At 34.7% G+C, this 24,149-nt stretch overlaps 1 protein-coding gene across 2 annotated transcripts in view; it reads right to left on the minus strand.

Moving 5' to 3' along the window:
• The window catches only part of PDLIM5 (PDZ and LIM domain 5), a 204,191-nt gene that overhangs the window by 89,409 nt on the left and 90,633 nt on the right, over nucleotides 1-24,149 (minus strand). The gene's annotated exons all lie outside the window — the stretch shown is intronic.

A 24,149-nucleotide genomic window follows, 5' to 3' on the forward strand; every position in this document is an offset into this window, starting at 1 on the left:
TTCTTATATATTACAATATACTAGCTGCAGTCTAGTAACTAAATGATTGGGAAAGCTAAAGGCTATTTACCCAGTATTAAGGTACATTATGTTTAATAATGCCAGAAATGTGACTCCTCTTATAATACAGGCTGCAGATAAGACATCAAGTGCAAAATTCAAGAAATGTAACCACAGTATGTAAATAAGTGATAACAATTTAAGCTACAAACCATGAGATTGTTTTACTTAACAGAGATAACAGATCGCCAACAGAAGAAGCTAGCATAGGATATTTGATCTCTATAAGTATAACCTAATAATGAACTCCGATCAACATTTTTAGCAGCAACTGAATTTTCCAGTAACAACTACTTTGGTTAGTTAGGACAAGCACTGACTGAATAATTGGCTAACCTAATGAGAGGCCACAATGGATGCTAACATTCAGTTACTACAATATAGAATTATACTCTGTGAAGTTGCATAACTTTCCATGTGTACTCTCAAAAAGAAGATTTCTCTTTTAGCTTATAGGGTTATTATCATAAGCAAAGGAAACAAGTTCAGGTACAGAACAGTGGAATCTTCCTTTCATTGAAATTTCACAGTGACATGTAATCACAAAGGATCTACTCATTAAAACCACCCAGACATTATGGAAGTTTGCCATAATAGGATGGTTTCCTTTTTCATCTGGATACTTAAAGGTGCATGGAACTCTTCTAGCAACATAAAAACAGTCTATAAAAAAGAACTTGATATTTAACAGTCACCAAGTTTCCAAACAGAATAAAATACATATATCCTATGTCTATGAAAACAAACCCCTTAGTTTTTCCCAGGTGTTAGTTCTTAACCAATGTTAGCAACAATAACAAGAACCTTTGAATGGTTAGTTTACTTAATTTTGGAATCCAACCTCTTAATTTTGTTGAGAAAGCACAGAATAATAATAGTTCTAAAATACTTTATGTATTGGAAGTTCAACAAAAATACTGTACTGCTTGAAATCTTGAATTCACAAAAGAACTTAAAATCTGAAACTTGAATCTATGTGCCCTGTTTACCTTCTGATAGTCTCACAAGTGCAACTACCTGAACTAAGACAAGCAGTCAGAAAAAAAAAAAAATGGATAACACACCCTCAAAATCCCAGAATTGAGTCCATTACACATTAAAAACACAAACATCATTTTGTTGGGAAAAGACAGACTTACTTATAATGAAATGTCAAATAAAGTAGTTGGCACTAGGTGCAATAAAAATTAGTTCCTTGGGTTTAAATATTTAAATAACCACCAAATGAGTGGTTATTTAGATTTAGATTTCCTTAAAGTTACTTCATCACATGACATGCAGGTATTCATCTGACCTCTGAATATTTATAGGAGCTCATACTTTAAGCCATATAGTTTTTTTAACCCTTCTATTTAAAATGGCCCTCATTTTATTTTTTTTAATTTTTTAAAATTTAATTGACATTTCTTTTTTAAGATTTCGTTTATTTGTTTGACAGACAGAGAGACAGTACAAGCAGGGGGAGTGGAAGAAGGAGAAGCAGGCTCCCCGCTGAGCAAGGAGCCCTAAACAAGGCTCAATCCCAGGACTCTAGGATCATGACCCAAGCCGAAGGCAGACCTTCAACCAACTACGCCACCCAGGCGCCCCTAAAATGGCCCTCATTTTAAAGTATGGTTTTGCTTTTTGGAGTAAAGAGAGGTCAAACTGTCCACATTAAAAATATTTGGAAAAACATTTTTAACACACAGTATATGTACCTATAACACACACTAGTTACATTTTAAAAGATCAGATTTTTAAGTGTATTTATCTTATATTTAAGTGTATTTTTTACTTAAGTGTATATTTAAGTATAATTACATACTCTTATGACACTAAAATTACTGTGCTTTGAGAAATTAAAATACATGACAAATGAAATCTGCAAAATTAATGAACAGCATTAGCACCAGCTTTAAAAAATCAAACTTTACTAATTATTACAAAATAACAAACTAAGATATAGACCAACTTTTGTTCTCAAGTGTGTAGAGATTTTTTAAAATGTTAATACATAACGTTTTTGAGAATACACATTGTTGGAAAAACTACACATTAATACAGGTCTCTTGAAAAATAATTTGGCATTTATTTATAAAAAGCCTTGAAGAAAGCTCGTGCCCTTTGACATAATAATCAATTTCTAGGAATCTATCATAAGGAAACAACCTGAAATATGGAAAGGGCTTTATGTATAAAAATATTCATTCCCTACAGTGTAACTTATAATAGTGAAAAACTGGAAACAACAGATTAAATACACAACAATGAGGAAATGGTTAATTGCAATAAAACCACAAGATGAAACATGCAATGATTAAAACCATTCTTTGAAAGAATCCCGAAATGCATGATAACATGTATTAAATGAAAAAAGGAAGATGTAAAATAGCATACCCAGTATGGTCAGTGCATGGAAAAAGCAGATGGAAACAGACTAACATTTTAGTAAAGGCTCTCTATGAATGATACTTGTTTTTTTCTCTTTTGTGTTTTCTGTTTTATGAAACATACATGTACTACTTTTTATAGCAAGTAAGACTATTTCTCAAAGTATGTTTCACAGAAAGCTACTTTTCAAAAACACAAAACAAAAAAGAGGTTCTGTTACCAAAGATATCTGGAAAACTTAAGTTATATAAGCATGTTAGCCACAGAACTTCTCAGAGCCTTTAAATGCCTAAAGAAAAAAATACTGCAGATTGTTGTCCATACCCCTTTGTAGCATGGCATACTAATCTATTTAGAATACTTACTTATTTAGGAAACCTTTCTCAAGACTGGAGTTAGGGAAAAAACCCTCTGGGAAATGCTATTTTAAAGAAACAGTAAAGAAAGTAAATCCTTGTAAGTCTGAAATGTTTACTTAAGTCTCCTACAAGTGGCTAAAATAAAAGAAATATTATAATCCATACAATCCTCAAAACCTTTTGTCATACCAAATATCTTCTTTATCAAACTAGTGCTTTCTTTAACTGTGTTTAATAAGTAAGATACCCAAAGATTATGAGAATAATGTAATCAATGTTTAAGGGAGGAAAATCCCATTTCCTTCACCAAACTGAAATATGTATTTCCTGTGTTCCCTGAGGAGAAAATCCTAATATATGAATAAGAAAAACTATTTCTCAAAATTAAGATTTTTCTTTCTTTAAAAAAAGATTATACTGAGCATCTGCTCCTTTAGAAATATCAGAGATTACTTAAAAGTGAATCATTTTTAAAAGACTTTTAAATAGATAAGCAGTTTTAAAAACTGAGGTATAATTAGTAAAAATTATTCCTACATTGTTCTCTTAAAATCCTGGGAAATACGCAACAGGGTAATATATCTCCATTTCAACCACAGCGATCATCACAAGTCACTTTTGTGTAGTGTGTGTTTCAAACCAGCAGAGATCCTGGCAATGGCTAAGTGCCATGGGCTCAACAATTTGCTTATTGTTCTCTCTTCTCTTAGTGTGAAGCCACTGTACAGGAGTAAGCCATGATGGTGAGAGACTAGTGCCTTGGCCCAATACTCTCCTCAGCTCATGGAATTCAAAGAACAAAGCCATCAGTGTGGCTAGAACAATCTATTTTGAAAGTTGATTGATTTTTGTGAGAGCAGCATCCAAAATAAAAATCCCTGGTGCACTGCATCCAGTTTCAGAACTTCTGGCTACACAGTTGAAAGATTTCTATGTTATAATGGATTTCATTAGAAACTAGAATTGTGATGCCCTGGTTAGAATAATGTATAAGAAAAATAATGCTATAAATAAGCAATAGTTCTATCAGGGATTAGATTCAAAGGAGTCAAACAAAACTGCATCTTATGAACACCCAATGAATGGTGTTATATTTAAGTTATATAATGAATTAATGCATTTTTCTAATACTGCTTTATAAAATAATGTGCTTTTAGTTAAAAAAATAGCCAATGAATGTTCACACTGGTATTTAAGAATGAGGAATTAAGCAACAGAACTAAGACTGATAAAAATTATTCACATTACTCATTATGTCTTGGTGACTCCTTCAACCATATCTAATATACTTAACTCATAAACAATCATACAGAAAACAGGAGGATTTTTAAGTTCCTCTTCTGTGAGATGAGCTCTATCTAAGTTTCCCACAGCATGGCCATCTTTGGGCTCACTGACCTCAAGACCCATAAACACTAGGGTACATCATTAATCACTTTAATTGCAAAGTTGTCAATTTGCAATAACAAAGCAACTCCAGAGGGGGAAAAAGTGAGCACTCAAGTGTGCAGAGGGATGTCTCCTTAAACAATTTCCCCATATTTTATTGTACTTCCAGTCTACTGCAAACTCAAAACTTAAACATTTAGATCACTTATGGCAACGTAGTCATGCTTTTTTCTAAACAATTTGAGAATATATGTAAGGATTAAATTTTCTGTAAAGTACAAAAAAGTTGTTATATCATAACACCTTTTAGCTTATAAAAGATTGTGCTCACCACATATACATGCACTCATACACACAGTCTCACTTTTGATTTCTCTCTCACTCTGCATCTTCTCTATCTTACCTACGGGGACTAATAAAGTACATTTTTTTCCTTTCGAAAGGGAGAAGGAACCCAAAGCTGGACAGATTTTGAACAGTAAGAGAAAGACAGGAAGAAGACAGAAGCAAGGGAATTGTGCTAGCCCATCTGAGACCCGAGACCCCCTCTGTTTGCGCTTGGCTTGAACCTGGGAGAGGCTCTGATAAATCCAGAACAAACAGTTGCCACTTGATAATTACTTCCATATGTAAGGATGAGGGGCTTTTGTTCTAAGCTCCTTCTCAGATGGTCATAGCAGTTGATGGGGTTTGAAAAGAAATTGTCATCAACCAATTCTAAATCAAGCCAGAAAAGGACAGAGGGAAGGAGGGAGAAAAAGTGGGAGGAAAAAAGGAAAGGACTTCTACTGAGCTTGCCTGACCTTCAGGGGAAACTTTTTGGGGGGGGGGGGGGGGGGGGGGGGGGGGGGGGGAATAGAGAAGGGAACATTAGGCAAATTTAAAATGATAAAGTATTTCCCAACATACAAATAATGACAGTATCAGTGTCAGCATTACATTACATTACCATTTACTGGGGCCTTACTAGGAACTCGACACTGAATTAAAGGGGCCTTATATATAATACTGTGCTTAATTTCAGAAATAAAGCCCAGAAACATTAAATAATTTGGACTGCTAATGCCAAGTTTAATGCCAATGTTCACATTTTCCTCCCTCTTATATATCCATCTCACCCAGCCAACAAATTAACAAATATTTCTTCTTCTCATGGTATGTGGGCTTTATATTTTATGGTGGAAGTTCACAAATTCAATGCTATTAAGATCTTCAGAAATGCAAACTGAATACTGATCAATTTGACTAACTAGTTTTGGTGACAGTTTTGTATGTTACTTGACATCTTTCACTTGAGATCACTCCTTCAATCTCTCCAGTCATCAATATTTATTGAACTGCAGGCACTGTTCCAGCTATAGGGAATACAGTAGTAAACAAGGCAAAGAAAGTCCCTGCCTGAAATCTACATTCTAATGAAGGAGGCAGATAATAAGTAAATAAATAAGATAGTTTCATACAGTGTGATAAATGCAAAATTTCACATTTTTCTACTTGATTCTAGATGGAAGAAATTTTTTTTTACTCAAAGTTTATTTCCACAAGAATATTTTTAACAGGGTAAAGTTAGGTCTTCCATTCTGCCTCATACCCATACTCAAAATAACCTCAGAACCACTGAAGGAAAAAAATGCATTTTTCTAACTAGTATTTATAAAAGAACTTCTATCAAAAAGAACGCTAAAGAAACTTTGTAGTATTTTAGATATGTTCAAGTTTAAATAAAAGGAACTTCAAAGTTCAGGATAATGCATTCTTATTATCAGTAAAATTCTTTTACAGTGAAAATACCATTTCAGTAGAAATTTTAAATAATCTATTTTATATGCCCCACTGTTAAGAAATGGCAAACTTTACTGTAAAGGGCTAGACAGTCAATACTTTAGGTTTTGTGGGTCGTGGGATCTCAATTTAACTACTTAAAGGCTCTGTCAGAGCAAGAAGGATGATACAAATGTAAATGAATGAGCATGCCTGTGTTCCAATAAAACTTTATTCATATATACAGGTGGGGGACTAAATGTGGCCAACCTCTGGTATAGATCATTTTATGGTTCTGATTATAACAAACCTTCTAGGAAATAATTCTATATGAGCATGGCTCTTTTGGACTCTAAGCCTCACAATTATTCTGCATAATAAAAAAATCCTAATTACAATTTGTTCAGACACTGACAGGTGTAAGAAATGAGAGTTTAGCTTCTCGTCATTCTTTCTGTGGTTGCTGGGTACTACCTGTCATTCCTTTTAAACCCTCTACTTCAAAGTTTCCTATTACTTGCAATTGAATGACCCATCTAAACTTCCAAATCACCCATTAAAATAAAATTCACACCACATGGCATGGATATGAAGCTTGGTGAAGAGACAGAGTTAATGTTACTGGATTAAAGATGACATTTTAAGCACTATTTTTAACTCCACTGCTCAGCACCTCAGTTCATTTGCTAATACATGATAAAGGCTACTAAAAACCTCTCTCATCTTCTTCTACATATTGTAAATGGAACTATTAGTAATACAATTTTAAAAAAAATTCTAAAAGAGCAACTAAAAAGGATGCACCATGCATTCTGTAAGAGAAGCTGAAAAGTATAATTTCCTTCTTTCCCACTCTTGTCCCCAAAACTCTACTTTATTTCACATCAGGCATGGATGGTAATACTTTCAGGATTGATATAAACAAGAATTGATAACAGAGTTGCATTCTCTGAAAACCTACTAGGTTTATATCTTTCTTTGGGCACAATGCTAATCACTTCTATTTAATATAGCTTCTTGGGGCACCTGGGTGGCTCAGTCATTTAAGTGTCTGTTTCCGGCTCAGGTCATGATCCCAGAGTCCTGGACCCCATCTCCACGTGGGGCTCCCTGCTCCAGCGGGGAGTCTGCTTCTCTCTCTGCCCCTCCCCCTTCTCCTGCTCTCTCTCGCTCACTCTCTCTCAAATAAATAAATAAATAAATATTCTTAAAAAAAATATATATATATATATATGGCTTCTCTTCCAGCTCCAATCAGGTAGAAAGAATATTTATTTTTATCAACATAGTCCTTCACTGCTAAGATAAAAATAATAGGATTTGCAAAGTAAATAATCTACCTGTGAAAATTCAGGAGTTCCATTTATACATCTACATTTTTCTTGCTCTTTCAGTGATACTATTAAAATACCCTTAAATAACAAATGTGGTTAACATTCATATTAGGAAAGTAGGCATCAATAACAAACTATATGCATAACTAGATTTTCACAGACTTCTAGCAATGCATATAAAACTCATTGCTTCAGGAAAACCCTGATAGGCGTCAGATGCTGGAGAGTAGGATAAAAGTAGTACAAAAGCAGGCACAATTCATAAACTTAATGTTTGTTTCCTTATTTTTTTTCCTTCCTTTTAGGAAAAGCTTAGAGCCCTAAAAAGAGAGAGCCTACCTTTCATATTCAGGCTTTCTCTTACCAAGATCTTCATTGATAGAGGAATTCTTTGAGAAATAGGAGAAATAGCTAAATGAAGGTTGCAAGTCTAGGTTACCAAAAAATAAATTAGCTACTCTACAGTTTCTTTGTTGATACAAGGATGATACATATTCATATATACCAGGTCACTGAATATATACCTACATTCATAAATATACCCACATACGTACCAGTCACTGAATTATACATTTTTGATAGTGTTTGATTCTTTTTGAATCAGCCCTTATTTTTTTAATAAACAAGCAAACACACACACACACACACACACACACACACACACATACACCTTTATGTTATGGTCAGAATCTAATTCCTGTTAACCACCAGCTTTGTTATTAGTATGGCCTTCTATATTACCATAAGTTATTTTAACCAAGCACCTTCTCATTCCTGACCAATATGTCCTATACCCAATGTCACTTCAAGTTCAAGGGCAATACCTATGTTATAATTTCCTTAATTTATTTCATTAATTTATTAATTAATTCCACAAATATTCATTGGAGCCCCTAACACACCAAGTTGTTGTAGGAAGTGGGGCAATGAAACACACTATCTACTTTGAGGGAGCTTACATTCTATTTGGGAGAGGCAGACTAAAAACAAACAAGTATATCACATGGTAATGAGTGAAACAGAATCTAGTAAAGTAAAACAGGGACAGGGATATATAATTCTATATAAAGGAGTCAGAGAAGTCCTCTCTACTAAGATGAAATCTGAGCAGAGACCTGAAGTAGAGAACTCCAGGCCAACCAAATAGCAAGGTAAAGAAAGTCTCTAAGGAAGGAATGTGCCAGTGAGGCTAGACTAGGGCTAGGGCAGTGAGAGGCACAGCCAGAGAGAGAACCGGGAGCCAGAGCACATAAACTACTTTATGCCAATATAAGGACCTGGTCTTCTACTCCTGTAAGTGAGAGGGACAAATATTCTTAAACGCAGCACTTCATTTAGTAAGAAAGTTAAATCCACATCTGAAGTTAAAGAAGATTAAATCTAAATACGGTGTTGAGCAATAAACTAGCTATTAGCATATATACTAATTTTTGTATATATGTTTGAACAGTATAAGCCTACTTACTAACCATAAAAGAAGGGGAAGAAAGGGGAACTAAAACTTGCCCAAAATCTTAAATTTACTGAGACAAACAAAATACAAATGGAAGATAGCAAAATATCTAATTTGTTCTTCATACATCCAAAGTGTAAGGTAATGCTCTTTGAAGTTCACATTTATATGCTCTCTGTCCTATACTGATATAGGAGGCAGAATTTTGCCACTAACTTTTTCCAGATACATCTCTTTTTCTATTTTTGTCTAGGTTAAACACATTAAATTGCAAACTTTTCTTGTAAAGTGGGTATTTTTAGGTATTTCAATAAAATTCAAGAGGACAAGCATTCCAGTACTTAGCACAGCCTTATTAGGAAAACAAAGTCAGTCTGCTGTCTTGTGGAGAGCACAGGAATGAAAACGTTTCATTCTTTACAGTCTCAACTTAGGTTTTTCCGTTTATTTAACCCTCAAAAAATAATTTGGGGTATGTTTAGATCTTTTAAAAATCTGGAGATAGTTACTCAGAGTCCAGGAACTTAAAAATTAATGGTCAAATTGGTTATTTTAGTCATAGATACATCAGGTCTACCCTTGTTTAATTACTTTAAGATGAGACCAAATTCCACATTTATCAGTTCACTGTAGAATCTTGTCCAATATCCTCATCACTGAATCTCATTAAATTAGTTCAAAGTACTTAATGATAATAATATCTAAACCTAAAAAGGGAAAATTTAAAGCCAGCAAACATTAAAATATTCATTCATTTTGGGGTGCCTGGGTGGCTCAGTCAGTTAAACGTCCGACTCTTGATCTCAGCTCAGGTCTTGATCTCAGAGTCATGAGTTCAAGCCCCACATTGGGCTCCACACTAGGCGTGGAGCCTATTTAAAAATTAAATTAAATTAAATAAATAAATAAATTTGTTTATTCTTTTAAGTTATTTTATTATTTGTGATTAGCACATAATTATCACAATATACCATCACATAGAAAGGACTGAAATGCATTCAATTTTTCCTTTATTAAGAAACTTTGTTTTATAGACACTGAATTTTGTTTGTAAAGTAAAACAGTATTGCTTATATTTCTGATCAATAATTTAATGGATTTTGTGAAATTTAGGCTACATTAGAATTCCAGAGCTTCCCAATGTTAACAAAGTATTTGTTTTAAACAAAGGGATGATATAAAACCTTATAAATTATATTCTCTACCCTAAGACCTCTTTTATGAAAGGAAGAAAATCTGAAACTGTAGCAAATTAGCAACACATTCTAGCTATTTTACCAAAAGGTAAGCTTACTGTCCTGAGAGAATTAATTCCCTCCACCACTGTTCGAATCTAATACATTAGAACATGACCCTTGAATACTGCTTCACAATAGCACACAATTCACAACATACGTTGACTCATCATGTAAGTTCAGTAACACCCAAACTGGTCTACACCCTTCCATGGGACAAATCCACTGATCAAATGTCAAACTGCTTCAAAAATGTATAAATGCTTATTCTCAATTTCAGCACTTATCTCATTGGAGACCAGGAACAAACAGTTAAAACTGGCACCAGGGTCCAAGGACTGCCAGGTGAGTAGAAGTGGTATAGACCACCAGTGTAAAACATTTTATCACAATACAGAGTCAGAAATATATTTTATATCATGACCTACCTAGAACAAATATGAACCAATAAAACACATATTTTCATGTGCAGTTCATTAAAACATATTCTGTTCTAGTCCATTTCATTTACAAAACAAAGAAGGGAAGGAGAGGAGATGCTGGTCCTTACTCAAAAAACTAAATGCATAATAAGCCTCAGTTTGAGAAACACTAATCTTTACTCAAAGGCAGACAACACAGAAAGGTCTGGAAGCTTGACAGGTCATATAATAAACACAATGGCTAGCTAATAGTGGTCACACAAATAGTGGCTCACTGAATTGAAACAGCTCATTCATAAAAACAATATTAAACTAGTTTAACTTCTGAAAAACAAAACATTCAGTAATATCCTCAAAGGAATAAAATAAACAAACATAATAATAACAATAATTAACATGGGGCTTTGGCCAGGGCATGTCTGTAAAGTTCAATCTCACTAAATTTGCTTTTGACAGAATTATAATCACTGAGAAGACCAGAAATGCTGACCATAGGTTACTATATGTATTGTTCCAATAATGACATCCTCTAGCAAGTACTTATTATAAACTGAACTAGATGGTGGAGATTTTCCCTACCTGATAATGTGCGAAAATTTAGAAAAGCCAAACACTAGTACCTAACTCTTAAGACAAATAATCTGAACTGTGTTAGGCTCTTTAATGAGAGGAAAACACATCCTCTAATCTGATATCTCCCTTATGTTGGTGCTAAGCACCCCCTAAAAGATCTCTTAGTAATTCCTATCATATTTACTTCTTCTTTTTATTAGATTCACAGAAGGACCTGACACCTCACAAAGGATCAGAAATAGTCCACAGAAAAATATACAACGTGCTCTCTACTGTGATCTTAAAAAAATACAAAACAAAACAAAACTATTTACAATAAATGTAAAAGTACTTAAGAAACTTTGGCATCGAAGTTCCTGATTCCTTTTAAGATAACAATGATTCTTTTCTTCCATAACTATTCTGATATTTAACTCTTTTGGCTGCTTTTCTAAAATGCTCTTGCGGAATACCAACAGTGGGATTTTAATTAAAAGGACTTTCACTTAATTAGAGTTGTCTAACTGTAATGGGCTGTCTGGTAGTGATGTTCACACAGGAACTGTATCATTGTTTCAGGATTCCTTTCCAGGAGAAGGCTAGACTAACTGACCCACGAGGTCCCTTCAAGCTCAGGGGAACACGAATACCTCTCTAACATAGTCTGTATAATACAGTGACCTTTTTCATTCTGAGTATCTATCTGTATTAGGTAATTCTTTTATCCCTCCTAGGAATGTATTATTACCTATGACAAGGTGGAAGAGACTAGGAACAGACTAAATCCAACACTAACATTGACCTCAAAGACAAGCAAACCATTGGTAAATCTTTCAAATTCAACTAAGTTAGCCTAGTCCTTTGATAAGTAGTGTAGCCCCTAGAATGTCCAGTACGTCACAGAGTTAAGAGCAGATTGCCCAGATTCTAATCCTAGCTCCTAATTTACTAGTTGTTTAAGTGTAAGCTCTCCATTTCCTCATTTGTAAGATTAAGAATAGTAACAATATCTCTCTATCTTATAGAGGGTTATTGTGAAAAATAAATGAAAAAAAAAAGGTAAGGTGCTCAGAATAGTAGTTGCCAAATAAATAGACACTATTATAGTGTCAGCTGTATTTATTACCCCCCATGACATGAAAACTGAACATAAATTACAACTATAATCTTCCAGGCTCCAGGCTTTTATGAGAGAGAATCTAACATCAAACACAATATAGTTCTGTGAAAGCCAACTCACCAGTCTAACTTCAGAAAATGTCAGTTCTTGGCTACCATAAGAATCAGGGAGTACTGGGGATAATGGGAAATGGGAAAAATAACCCCATTCCATATCATTCACAGTATATAGAATCATCCCTAAATCTCCAGAGTGAAACTAAAGTCTACTTGTCTTCTGAACAGTTCTTTCAACTAGCAACAATCCTAGGCAAGGTGATGGCTGCATTTGTTTCTAAAAAGCTAGATGAAGGAGAAAGTACTGAATTACTAAGGTAAAGTCAATGACTCTTCTTTTCTAAATTCCCCTCCGGGACTTTACTGAACCCAAGGTACAAGGACAACACCTAGGCTCACCACAGCATGCAATTACGTGTACTTGCTCTCAGAGGTAACATTTGGGGGATAGTGTGGGCCTCGGATGCCTCTGAAACCATCACAGTTACTGGCAAGGGAGTCTACACAGATAAGGAACTATCACCGACTGTCCAGAGAACAAGCTCTGTTCCCAATCCCCAAGAAAAAATCCAGCATATTAAAACTTTATCCAAAAGTGCTGCCAAGTACTGAAGTTCTGTAAACAAACAAACAAAAAAGTTATGATGGAAATAGTCAAAGCCAAAAACATGTTAAGTTATGGTATAGCCAAAGTGTTTCCTTCTCTCTCATTTGTATCAGTGGTTACAATCCAAAAACCCAGTCATACGTGGCAATAACACATAAAAATTATAGATCAGAGTTAGCAGCTATGTTCATGGGCCACACCCAAGGCTGTGGGTGAGCTGCATACCTCAATTAATGTTGAGATCCACATTTAAGGAAATTAAACCTGCATTATAATTTTTTTCCTGTTTTGACACGCACAACATCTAAGAGTTTGGCTGCTTTCACACATGGCCTTGTTTTCAGCTGTCTGTCCCATAAAATTGCAATTTAGCATCTCACTGATCTCCTGTTTTCTAGGGAAACCTACCCCAAAGCAAACACTGACATATGCTTATGCTTTGGTGTTCCTATGAAAACAAGATGTGGCATGACTCACTGCTCTTCTTGTTGAATTACGTGCCTTCTGAAGAGACCAGCAGTTAAATGTGCTGGAATACTGATGAGTATGGCTATAAGAAACCAGTTATTTAGAAGGAACATTTGTAGAGGTAGAGCAGCCTTGTAAAAATAGCACTAGATAGAAGGTCCAGTTCAGATAATTACAATTTTCCATTTCAGAGTCACCAAAAATGTTTGCTGCAACCTAAATATCTGCTATAATCTATGTTTGATAAAACTGGGTACTAAGAAAACTAGGCCAGTGTCAGAAATTTGACAAAATCTTTAGTAAAGTCTTGAGAAATCAAAGAATTCCATAGATACTGATAGGTCATCTAAACTGGCTTTATATAATATCAACATTAAAATCATTAATAAAATTTTTTATTTTTCAGGTTTCCTGATAGACAAATAATAACTTGGTCTATGTCAAACTATCACAATTTCCTACTAGTCTAATCAAAATCCTTCGTTGTATAATATAAATTTATTTTCTTTAGTTTACCAAAAATACTGAGCATGAATATCTACACATAGACTCAAATATTGCTACAGCTGAAATGCTTTAGACAAAAAAATTTCATAACCACATGCACAAACTGAACACATCGTTTTACTAAAAACACTCTTCAAGATCAAGAGACACTTACATAACTTAATTCTCATTACATTATTATTACCAGAAAAAAAGGGACACTTCATTTTACAGAAAAATATAATAGAGCAGTGATTTTTGATCTCACCTAGAATAAAAGTAAAGCAACGAATCCAGCCTGAAAGCCCAAATTCTTATTCCCAAAGTAGGTCAGTATTATAACCCTTGGTTATACCTGAATATATTTCAAGGCCCAATATATAAAGCAAATGAAAGCACAGCTTCTCCAGCTCAAGTACAAGTATAGGCAGAAAACTCCGAATGCACTCCACTCTGTTATACCACCACCACAGGACACTTCAGGATAGAATTTGATACAGATGAATCTTCTTTATATATAGACAGGAAAAATGAAGTTCAGAAAGAAAAGGTTAACTACTACTTCAGTATCCTTTGTACTACACTTGAAATCTTAGCCTTTTCTATGCCTCCGTTTTCTCATTTGAGAAATGAGTATATTTTCCACTCAGACCTCCTGTACAAAGAGAGAGCATAATATCAAGAAAATTAAAAGCATGATTTTTTGGAACCAAGCCTTACATCTCAATACTATCTTCACAACAGTAACTCATACAAGTTAAGTAACGTCTCTGAATTAATTTCTTCAACTGTAAAAGAGGTTACCACCTCTCTCACTGGATTATTCTGAGGATTAAACGTTGTAATATATGTAAATTATCCAGCACTATACCTACGACTTGTGTTGATAAATAAAACAGCCTAGACTTTGTACAGCATTTCTATGTATTTATAAAATGAATCTACTTAACATTGTTATCATTATACAGTACTGTCATGGTCAAGTTCATTATAAGCAGTTTATGTCACTAATTTGGCACTTTAGTAGTAGCTGAAGTAAAAGATTCAAATGAAAAAGTTTACATACTAAAGTTAAAAGCAGAAGGATTCTTCACATTAGTAGTCAATTCTACTAGGCCACAATTCTATATCATCTAAGGAGAAATAACATTTGACAAACTTACAAACATTGGAGACAAAAAATATCAATTTTTTTTACACTGATGAAACCTGCTCACAAATTTGATAATGCTACTCCCTTCCTTAAAGCTGTTTCTGCTCTTATACCATATGCATTTGTCAAAATTATAATTAAATAATTATGTTACTATGCTGACTATCTCCTTGATTAGCTAGTGTAGCAGTTTCATGACGGCAGGTACCACGTCCACCTAGTTCAACTCTGTATTCCTGAAGTACATGTTGGAAGAATGCATAATCTGTGTGTATATATACAGTCAGACCAGAAGAAAATATATAAGAATGTTTGTTTTCCCTAGACGGCATGAGTTTCTTATTTTCTGTATCTTCCAAATGGTCTTCATTATATGTGTAATTGTTTTACAAACGGACAGTAGCCACTAAATATTTTCTTACGGAGAAAAGTGCTTAAAATAAAAGGTAATAGATAAAAAGGAAAACAAAGCATTAATCTGAAAGCCACTTAAATTCAAACAAGTTTGCAATCTCTTGATGGAAGCTGGCCTCTAAAAGGGTTTACAGCATGTACTCAGGAAAAGGGACACAAAGAAAAACAACTGGTTTTAAATAATAAAATGATGAAAATTGTATAAAGATGATAGAAAGATAATAAGGCAAATAACAAAGGGAAGATGAGTGTCTCATTCTTAGCAAAGACTTTTATGGCAAAGTGATTACAAAGACATTATCTGTGCAGATTATCTGTACTATGGCACAATATAAATAAATATCTGAAGAATGTGAAAGAAGAGGTTTTTTGTTTTTTTTTTTTTAACAAAATGTATTTTCAGAAAACATTTTCACATTTCCCACAAGCTTACTTAGGCCCTTCATTCTCCCATGCTATGTCTACATATACTCCGAAATGCTAAATTTCTTTCTATATAAAAGAAGTGGATTTCAAACATGCGGTAAAAACACAACACATCGAGAGCTATGTGATGTGGTGAGGAGAGAAGCGCTCCAGGGTCCCTGACCTCAGTGGGCTAAGTGAATCCATGCAGAGAGACGGTTAGTGGCTCACACACTCCTTCAGGGCCCACTTCACCAGCAAGTGCTCTCTATAGAACACTCTCTTACTGAATCCCAATACACACAATTCTCCCAAACTTTGGCTCAGCACAGAATATTTACATTGCTGTAAGAATGAAAAGACTGAAAATGGATTTTAAAAATGTATTGTTAAATACTCTTTCCCAAATGATGATACTGACAAGCCGGCAAGAGCAGTAGAGCTATAAAGTAAAATTCTCACCTACCATAATAGGAAGTCAGTAAATAAACTAAGACTGAAGATTCAAGAGTCAGCAGATGATTATTATTTAGAAATACAAAGGTAAATACCATTAGAAATAATCCTTGCCTCTGATGAAAGACATCAGGTAAGGGGAGGGGCAAAAAAGGAACTGCTCGGTTTTCTGTATATAAGCCTTTAATTTCCTTTATTATTTGCATAAAATATTTTGATAAAAATAAAGTTAACATAAGAAGTACATTTGATGATTCAAAATAAGGTAGTAATATTAGTGATACACATTAAAAGAATGCATGGCTAATAATTTTAAATATCATGTAAGAAAGTGATTTACTGAAAAATAAAACAAGGGTGCCTGGCTGGCTCAGTGCCCATGCTCCACATGCAACTCTTGATCTCGGGGTTGTGAGTTCCAGCCCCACACGCTGGGTGTAGCGATTACTTAAAAAATAAAATCTTCACACACAAAAAAAACAAAACAAAGGTAGCCCACAAAAGTGTACATACCTACCAACATACACACACTCACTACATTTCTAGCTCCTCTCTTCCTACTTTAAGTATACTAATCAAAGTAGGTGACCTAAAGTCACCCCATCTTGCCCCACCCTTCCCAAGCTCTAAGACCATGTCATAGATGTGGCCGGATATTCCCCTGATGTGCCTTTTTCCCCATTTCCATGGTATGATACCAGATCAATCTTTTTTGAGCCAATATCAAGTATCACTATTTTATGAAGCAAAATTTAAGGGAAAAAGATCTTTTCTTTCTCTATGATTCTAGTCTTTCTTTCGTTTTTCCTTATGGAAAATTTCATATTCTGACTTATATTTATATAATATTATACATTAAAATGAGATTTTGCCTAGAGTGAACTTTGCTATATTTAAGAGATTTTTAGATATATTTTCATTCAATTAATCTACAAATGAGGTCACAGGATGCATGATCATAAGTTAATTTTAATACTGTCTCTTTAAGTGACTCCTACTTAGGCAATATTTACAGTTAGAATTTAGTCCGTTCTTATTTTGATTTTAAAAACAGACCCTAAGTCTCAGATATAATCCATTTCATAATACAAGCTCTTAAAAAATCTTTCACACAATATTTTCATTTTCTCCCTTTTTTGTCCAACCACAAGAACGTTGCCCACATTTCTTTAAGCAAATCTCTCACTCAACCTGACAACTTGTGGATGTTTTAAAATGATACCAAAGTTTATATGACACTGTCGAGAAACAGTTGTCACTAAATGATATATATGACTTATAAAGGAGATTAGGCTCCTCAGATTCTGAAAATAGTTAACTGTGATGATACATAAAAAATAATCATCAAAGTGTCTGTTTTATAACTGCAATAAAACACATGTTCATATCCACAGGTCATCTCAGCTAGAGAAGCACGCTCTAATTGGGCACTAGGTAGCTCCTTAAAACAGTGATTAGACTGGCTTTACAATCATTAGGCAGAGTCAAAATCTCACCCCAATTAAGCAAATTTTATTATGCAACATCTTTATCTATTTAACATGTAAGAAATAATTAGTTCATATTATAGAAAAAAGTCAGCCTGTCCTTTTATAGAGAACGAATGACATATTTCCTAAAGCAAAAGGAAAGGAAACTTCTTCTACTCCTCTAATTTCCGTGAAGAGAACAATTTCTACTAAGCAACACAGGAACTTTTCTTTCCATGCTGACATCCGTTGTTATCACTTGGTCCTTTATGGGCTGTATACTGGACATAGTGGCCAGTTCGGTAACCGCTAATGTTGCCTGGATTTAACTCCTCATGTTTATGCGTACCTTAGCATCTCTTGTGTGGTAAGACTCTGCCCTGAGTATCGTAGGGATACCACATAGCTGAAAAAGATTTCTTAACATTTATCTGGGGTGATGAAATAAACATGCACAAAGGGCCAGTGGTTAAACACATGGGCTGTAGAGAAAGACTGGACTCTAAAGTCAAAATCTCTGGGGATGGAACCCTGTAATCTGCTTCAAGCTTCTCAAATTCAATCAAGTTTCAGGGCCTTGATTTTGGAGAATCTAAGGGATGTCGCCCTTTGAATGTCTACACACTCATAAATTCATTAGGATCCACCTTTAGAACAAGTCATTTACGAGGCTCCTTGCAAACAGTAAATTCAACAGTCTTCATTCAGATTACTAATTTTTCGATCCCTGGCATCTGGCAGAATAGTTAGTAAAAAACAGGTACACAGTAAGTTTACTAAATAAATGTGAATAAATTAAATAGCTTCACTGAAAAACAAAAATATACTGGATTAAACTGAGCTGGAGCCAGATTAGCTAGAAGACTCTGAGATGAGAATGATCTTTCCTAGCAGAAACACTAAAATGATTTTGCAGTCTCAAACCATCCATTCCACACTGCCCTTAGCTTTACATTGTGATACATGATAGGGTGATCCACATGCTTTATTTTTCAAAATTTTTTACACTCTTCTGGATTGTTCACTCTTTCATTTGAATTTTTAAATTGGCACATTAAGTTCAAGCTTTTATTATTTTTTTGGTTTTTGGCATTTCTCATTCTCTTAGTTCTTTGTATATCTATTTAATTTTATTCCAATAAGGACCTCAACGTCATAGCTCAGGTAGAGTGTATTTCCAAGAAAGGTTACACACTATTTTCATATATTTCTTTCTAACAATGTCTGTGCAAATAAGAAGCCAAAATATTATGATGAATAATCTTTAATAAAAGAAATAAACATCATTAAATTACGAGTATCAGAACTATTCTCATTTACCCCTCAAGAATAGAGAACTGCTATTGGATACTGGTAGAATTTAAAATTAGAGTTTTTAGAAATCCAAACTTTTAGAGTTCCAAAATTAGACAATTATGGAACTGCAAGTCATCAAAGTTTAAGTCAATCTGTCATATCTCTGTGATGGATATTTTGAAGTGGGCCAACTAGCTGAAAATGCCACTAAAGATAATACACCAAAGTTATTCTGAGAAGTGATAAGCTCTAGCCAAAGCCACATTGTTTCCTTGCATCTTTCAGTGTGTGACAGCAGATACAGCTTAAAATAATTTTGCAAGGACAATAGCACATGTTAAAGACTTGCTAACAAGTCTTTTAAATTTCTCATCTTCTGTGATTCAGAATTTTCACATATTAGAAAATAACTGAAATGTTTCTACTAAATAATGCATACGTCTTTCTGAAATGTCTTAACTTTGAATCCAAAAAATGAAAATATAATGTATCTTATATAGAAAAATAATTCATATGCAATCATAGCTTAGGATAAGAATGATGTTTAAGACGACGAAGATGTCTTAAATCAAACCTTCTGAAATAAACTAAGAAACTGTATTCAGGTAACAATTCTATTGAATTTTTATACAATTATGTAATATTACATTGTATAATTTTCATGTAATTTGTATGTGTATACTGTGTGTATGGTGGATATTTTTCCACTGACTTCAGCAAGGAAGCATATGAATTGGAGCTTATATTCTGCAAGCCCTTATACAAATATGAGGTGTTTGTATCATTATCATTTCACTGAAGATGTATGTTTCTGAAGATTTACTGAAGAGTTCTAAAATCATAATATGTATAAGACCTCCGTAGACCCCAAGCCTTCTGATCATGCTACAATTTACCTATCTCAGTTTTCCTAGGAGTTGTATAGAACTTGGCCCAGGGATGCTTAATAAATGTTTAAGAATGCATAAGTAGCTGGCAAAAACCTCTTCTTCAATAATAAAGAAGCCACCTCTGAAACCAGAGCAAATAACATAGTTGAGAAAAGTGACTCTCAAATTCACTATGCCAAAAGAGAAGGGTGCTCTAATAGCTTTACAGCCCCTATGCAATGCTGGTAAGTAACAGGTGACAAGGATGAAAAAGATTCCAAAATGAAGTAGAATACTAGAGGATAATAAGCTCTATTGGCAGTGACCAAAGAGACAGGGCAAAGTGGCAAAAAGCAGGCATCGACTTCAGAGAAAAGAACCAGAAAACAGAAAAGTGAGTCAAAGTACAATCTAAATTTAGTACTACAACAGCAATTTGACCACAGGGCATTTATGCAGGGTGTGTGTGTAGATGTTTGTATAGTGTGAAGGAAGGGGCAGGCGAAATAGGCAATAGAAGGGAACTAAGCTCACAGTCATTTAGATTTCAGTAGTCCCTAAGAGCATCAAAATATCCCACTAAGGACGCATGTGTCAGACTAAGGGTATTGTACCATAGAGAGTATGGACTCTAGAGCCAGGCCAGGTTCAAAGCACAGAGCTGCAGTTTACTAAAGGGGTGACCTCAGGCATCTTTCTGTGTTTTACTTTGCTGTATAAATGGTGAATAACATTACCATTTATTTCACGGGGAAGATGAGTATGAGTATTATATGAGTTGATACATATAAATCAGAACAATGATTTAGCTATTTTTTTTAAAGATTTATTTATTTGAGAGAGAGAGCAAGCAGGGGGAGGGGCAGAGGGAAAGAATCTCAAGCAGATGCCCCACTAAGCACGGAGCCCAACGTGGGGCTCAAACTTAGGACCCTGAGAACATGACCTGAGATGAAATCAGGAGTTGGATGCTTAACCGACTGAACCACCCAGGAGCCCCGATTTAGCTATTATTAATTATGTGACAGGTGTTCTAGTACATGGCTCTTGTCCTCATATTCACCATCTTCCCATGCACCCAGTGGCAAGGTTCACCTCAGATAATGAATGTTATTAGAAAAGTTTATTCAAGAACTAATCTACCATACAGGTAAAACTCTCAAGACTATTATGAATGTCAATGTGCCTGAATGCTCAAAATTCAGTTCAAACTAAAAAAATTTTTTAAATAAAAACTCACGATTTTTCTGACATGGTCATATATCAAAAACAGAAGATGAGTCTTCTGAAGCCCAAGGAAAACTTGCAAACACTAGAATAAATAATGGTCAACTTAAATTCTTAGGCTCAAGGACTATCTCTCACAGTCCATGAAAACTCACACTGTTAAGTGAGACAGAAGAGTGACAAGAAAGTGCCCGCTTCCCACTGTGCTAGTGATTAAAAAATAATAATAATAAAAGATAGTGTTTTCAATCTTGGCATAACATGATGACATGTCAAAGACATAAAGTAATTGTGAAGAATTAGACTTTTTTTAAAGATTTTATTTATTTGTCAGAGAAAGAGCACAAGCAGGGGGAGCGGCAGGCAGAGAGAGAAGCAGACTTTCTGCTGAGCAGGGAGCCCAACGCGGAACTCGATCCCAGGACCCTGGGATCATGACCTGAGCCGAAGGCAGACACTTAACCACCTGAGCCACCCAGGCATCCCGAGAATTAGACTTTTTGAAGAAAAGGTATTTTGGAAATGTTTGCTTCTGTTTCTAAAATACAAACTACCTCTGGAGAAGGGTAGACATGTAACAATGTCCAAAGGACTCTTTCTATCTTTATGGGCACAGGCAAATTGAAAGCAACAACAATGTTGACATTCACAACATCTCAAAAGTTGGACTCAAGTTGCATTCCACTGACCCATGCCCTCCAGTATCCGTATGTGCTACAGAAGGAACAAGAGAAGCAATGTTAATTGAGTACATACAACACTTTCTCCAAACAGCCCTCTGACATCTTTAAGGTCGGCTCCCTTCTAAAGATGAAGAATGGATAGACCCTCTGACCTATCAATTCCATTTCTAGATATTTATCCCACAGACCTACTCATACATGTATAAAATGAAGTATATTTAAAGTAAACCATTACAGCATTGTTAAGAGTACACTAAATGACCATCCATAGGAAATGGGTTCAATATATTTTGATATAGTCATATAATGGAACATTATGTACTTATTTTTAAAATGAGCAAGTTTTTATTACTGATATAGAAAGATCCCCAAGATAAGCTGAAGTTTAAAATGCTAAGTTTAAAAAGAAAGATATAAGACAGTATGCATAGTATCTACATGTGCAGGAAAAAGAGATGAAAATGTACATATATCTTGCTCTTACATGCATAAAATACCTCTATAAAAATACAGCTGCATAATGTTTCAATATATAGAAGAGAATTAGGTGACTGAGAGGAGAGGGTAGAAAGAATTCTCACTGCAAAAGCTTTAGATTTCAAACAATATGAATATATAACTCATTCAAAAAAGATAATTAACAAAATTTTATTTTTAAAAAAAGAAAAAAATTTTTCCTAACGTCCTCCCCATGGCTAGTAAGTAGAACAGAGACCTAAATCTTAGACTAACACCCAAATCAAAAATTTTTTCACTATACCATGCTGCCACTTACAACTGCATCTTTGGTATTTTATAATAAATGTTACTTACCCCAAAAAAAAGAGAGATTCTGAATTCTCGGAAATATTAAATCATGCACATTCTAATACAGAAATAAAGTAAATGTTAGCAGAAGAATTCATCTATCCAGGAGATTCAGACACTAATCATTTGCTATGGCCAAGAATTTTCTCAGGTTTTAACTGCAGTTCCCAGCTCCAAATTATAATATGTACATTTTCAAAACCCTTTTCCTTCATTTAAATATTTTAGACTATTTAGATATGCTAAATCTCTTTAAGTAACTCCAATCATCCTTATGGTTTAATCAATGAGGCATAAAAGATTTCTAGATCATTATGAAAATGATGACAACAGAGGTGAAGAGTGTGAATCCTTGTTTCTAGAACAGTCTCCAACTATGAATCCTGATTTCTAGAGAATATTTTTTATGCATTCTTCTCCATGAAAAGAAAAATTCAAAACTAAAGAAATATAAATACATTAAGATGTAAGTTCCTATTGTCAGAGCTCATGTCCATCCATGGCCTTTTCTGGAAATGCTTACAAACAGGCATTCTAACTGGAAAATGAAAATGCATATAATAAAATAGAGATAAAAGAATACAAAAATCATTTAGTAACTAATCGTATACTCTATAAAATCTCCTCACTATACAGAAGAATATAAAGCTTGCAGGCATTATACTGTCCCAAAGGACCACCATGCAAATGAAGGTCAATTGTATACACTGCATTCAATGTCCAAAACTTTAGGTCAGAGAGCAAATATGCATAAAATGGATCTTTTCTACAAATAATCATTTGTGGAAACCAAGAATGTAGGAAACTAAGAAGAATAGAGAATTAAAGCAAAACATGAACTAAAAAATAAAGTGACCATCATTATGTACTTAGTGCCTTAGATGTCTTTTTCAAGTCATGAAATATTCTCAAGGAAAGGAAAAGTTTAGGATTAGGTAAAATATTTGTTAGTCAGGTAGTCATTTATATAAGGAAGAAAGTGAGACAGAATAAGAGTCTAACCAGCCACAGAACATCACATCACCACTGGCAAGGTGACTGCATAGCAAAAGTGGTGAGCTGAGAAAGACCAATTTATCTGTGAACTATACTAGGCTTAGAGGGAAGTGGGTGTGCCCTGAGGAAGATTAGATGAATTCCTAACATGTTTTTAAAGCAGAATAATGTGAGTGACTCACAGGGAGTAAACAGGCACTTTATATCTGATGTCTTTCGGTTCACCCCTTTCTTTCCTCTCTTATCTTCCCTTAAAAGAATGTCACAAAAACAGCCCAATTCCTTACTCCTCCTAAATTGAAAACTTGGTGTATAGGAATCCTTCCTACTGAATCTACTAAAACATAGGCATTATCCCTCAGGTTCCCTGTTTTTGCCTTCCAAGGGGTAAGGCAGAGTGAAAGTATCATTCCACCTTACTCCTATCTTCCCAGTAGTAAATAAATTTAGGTTCAATGTAAGGTTCTCCCTTGTAGTTGCAAAGACCTCTTTATAAAAATTTCGTGACAGGGGCGCCGGGGTGGCTCAGTCGGTTGGGCAGCTGCCTTTGGCTCGGGTTGTGGTCCTGGGGTCCTGGGATTGAGCCCTGAGTAGGGCACCCAGCTCAGCGGGGAGCCTGCTTCTCCCTCTCCATCTGCCTCTCCCCCCTGGCTTGTGTTCTCTCTCGCTCACTCTCTCTCTCAAATAAATAGAAATCTT

This window comes from Neomonachus schauinslandi, chromosome 2, assembly GCF_002201575.2.
Source record: "Neomonachus schauinslandi chromosome 2, ASM220157v2, whole genome shotgun sequence".
Taxonomy (NCBI): Eukaryota; Metazoa; Chordata; class Mammalia; order Carnivora; family Phocidae; genus Neomonachus; species Neomonachus schauinslandi.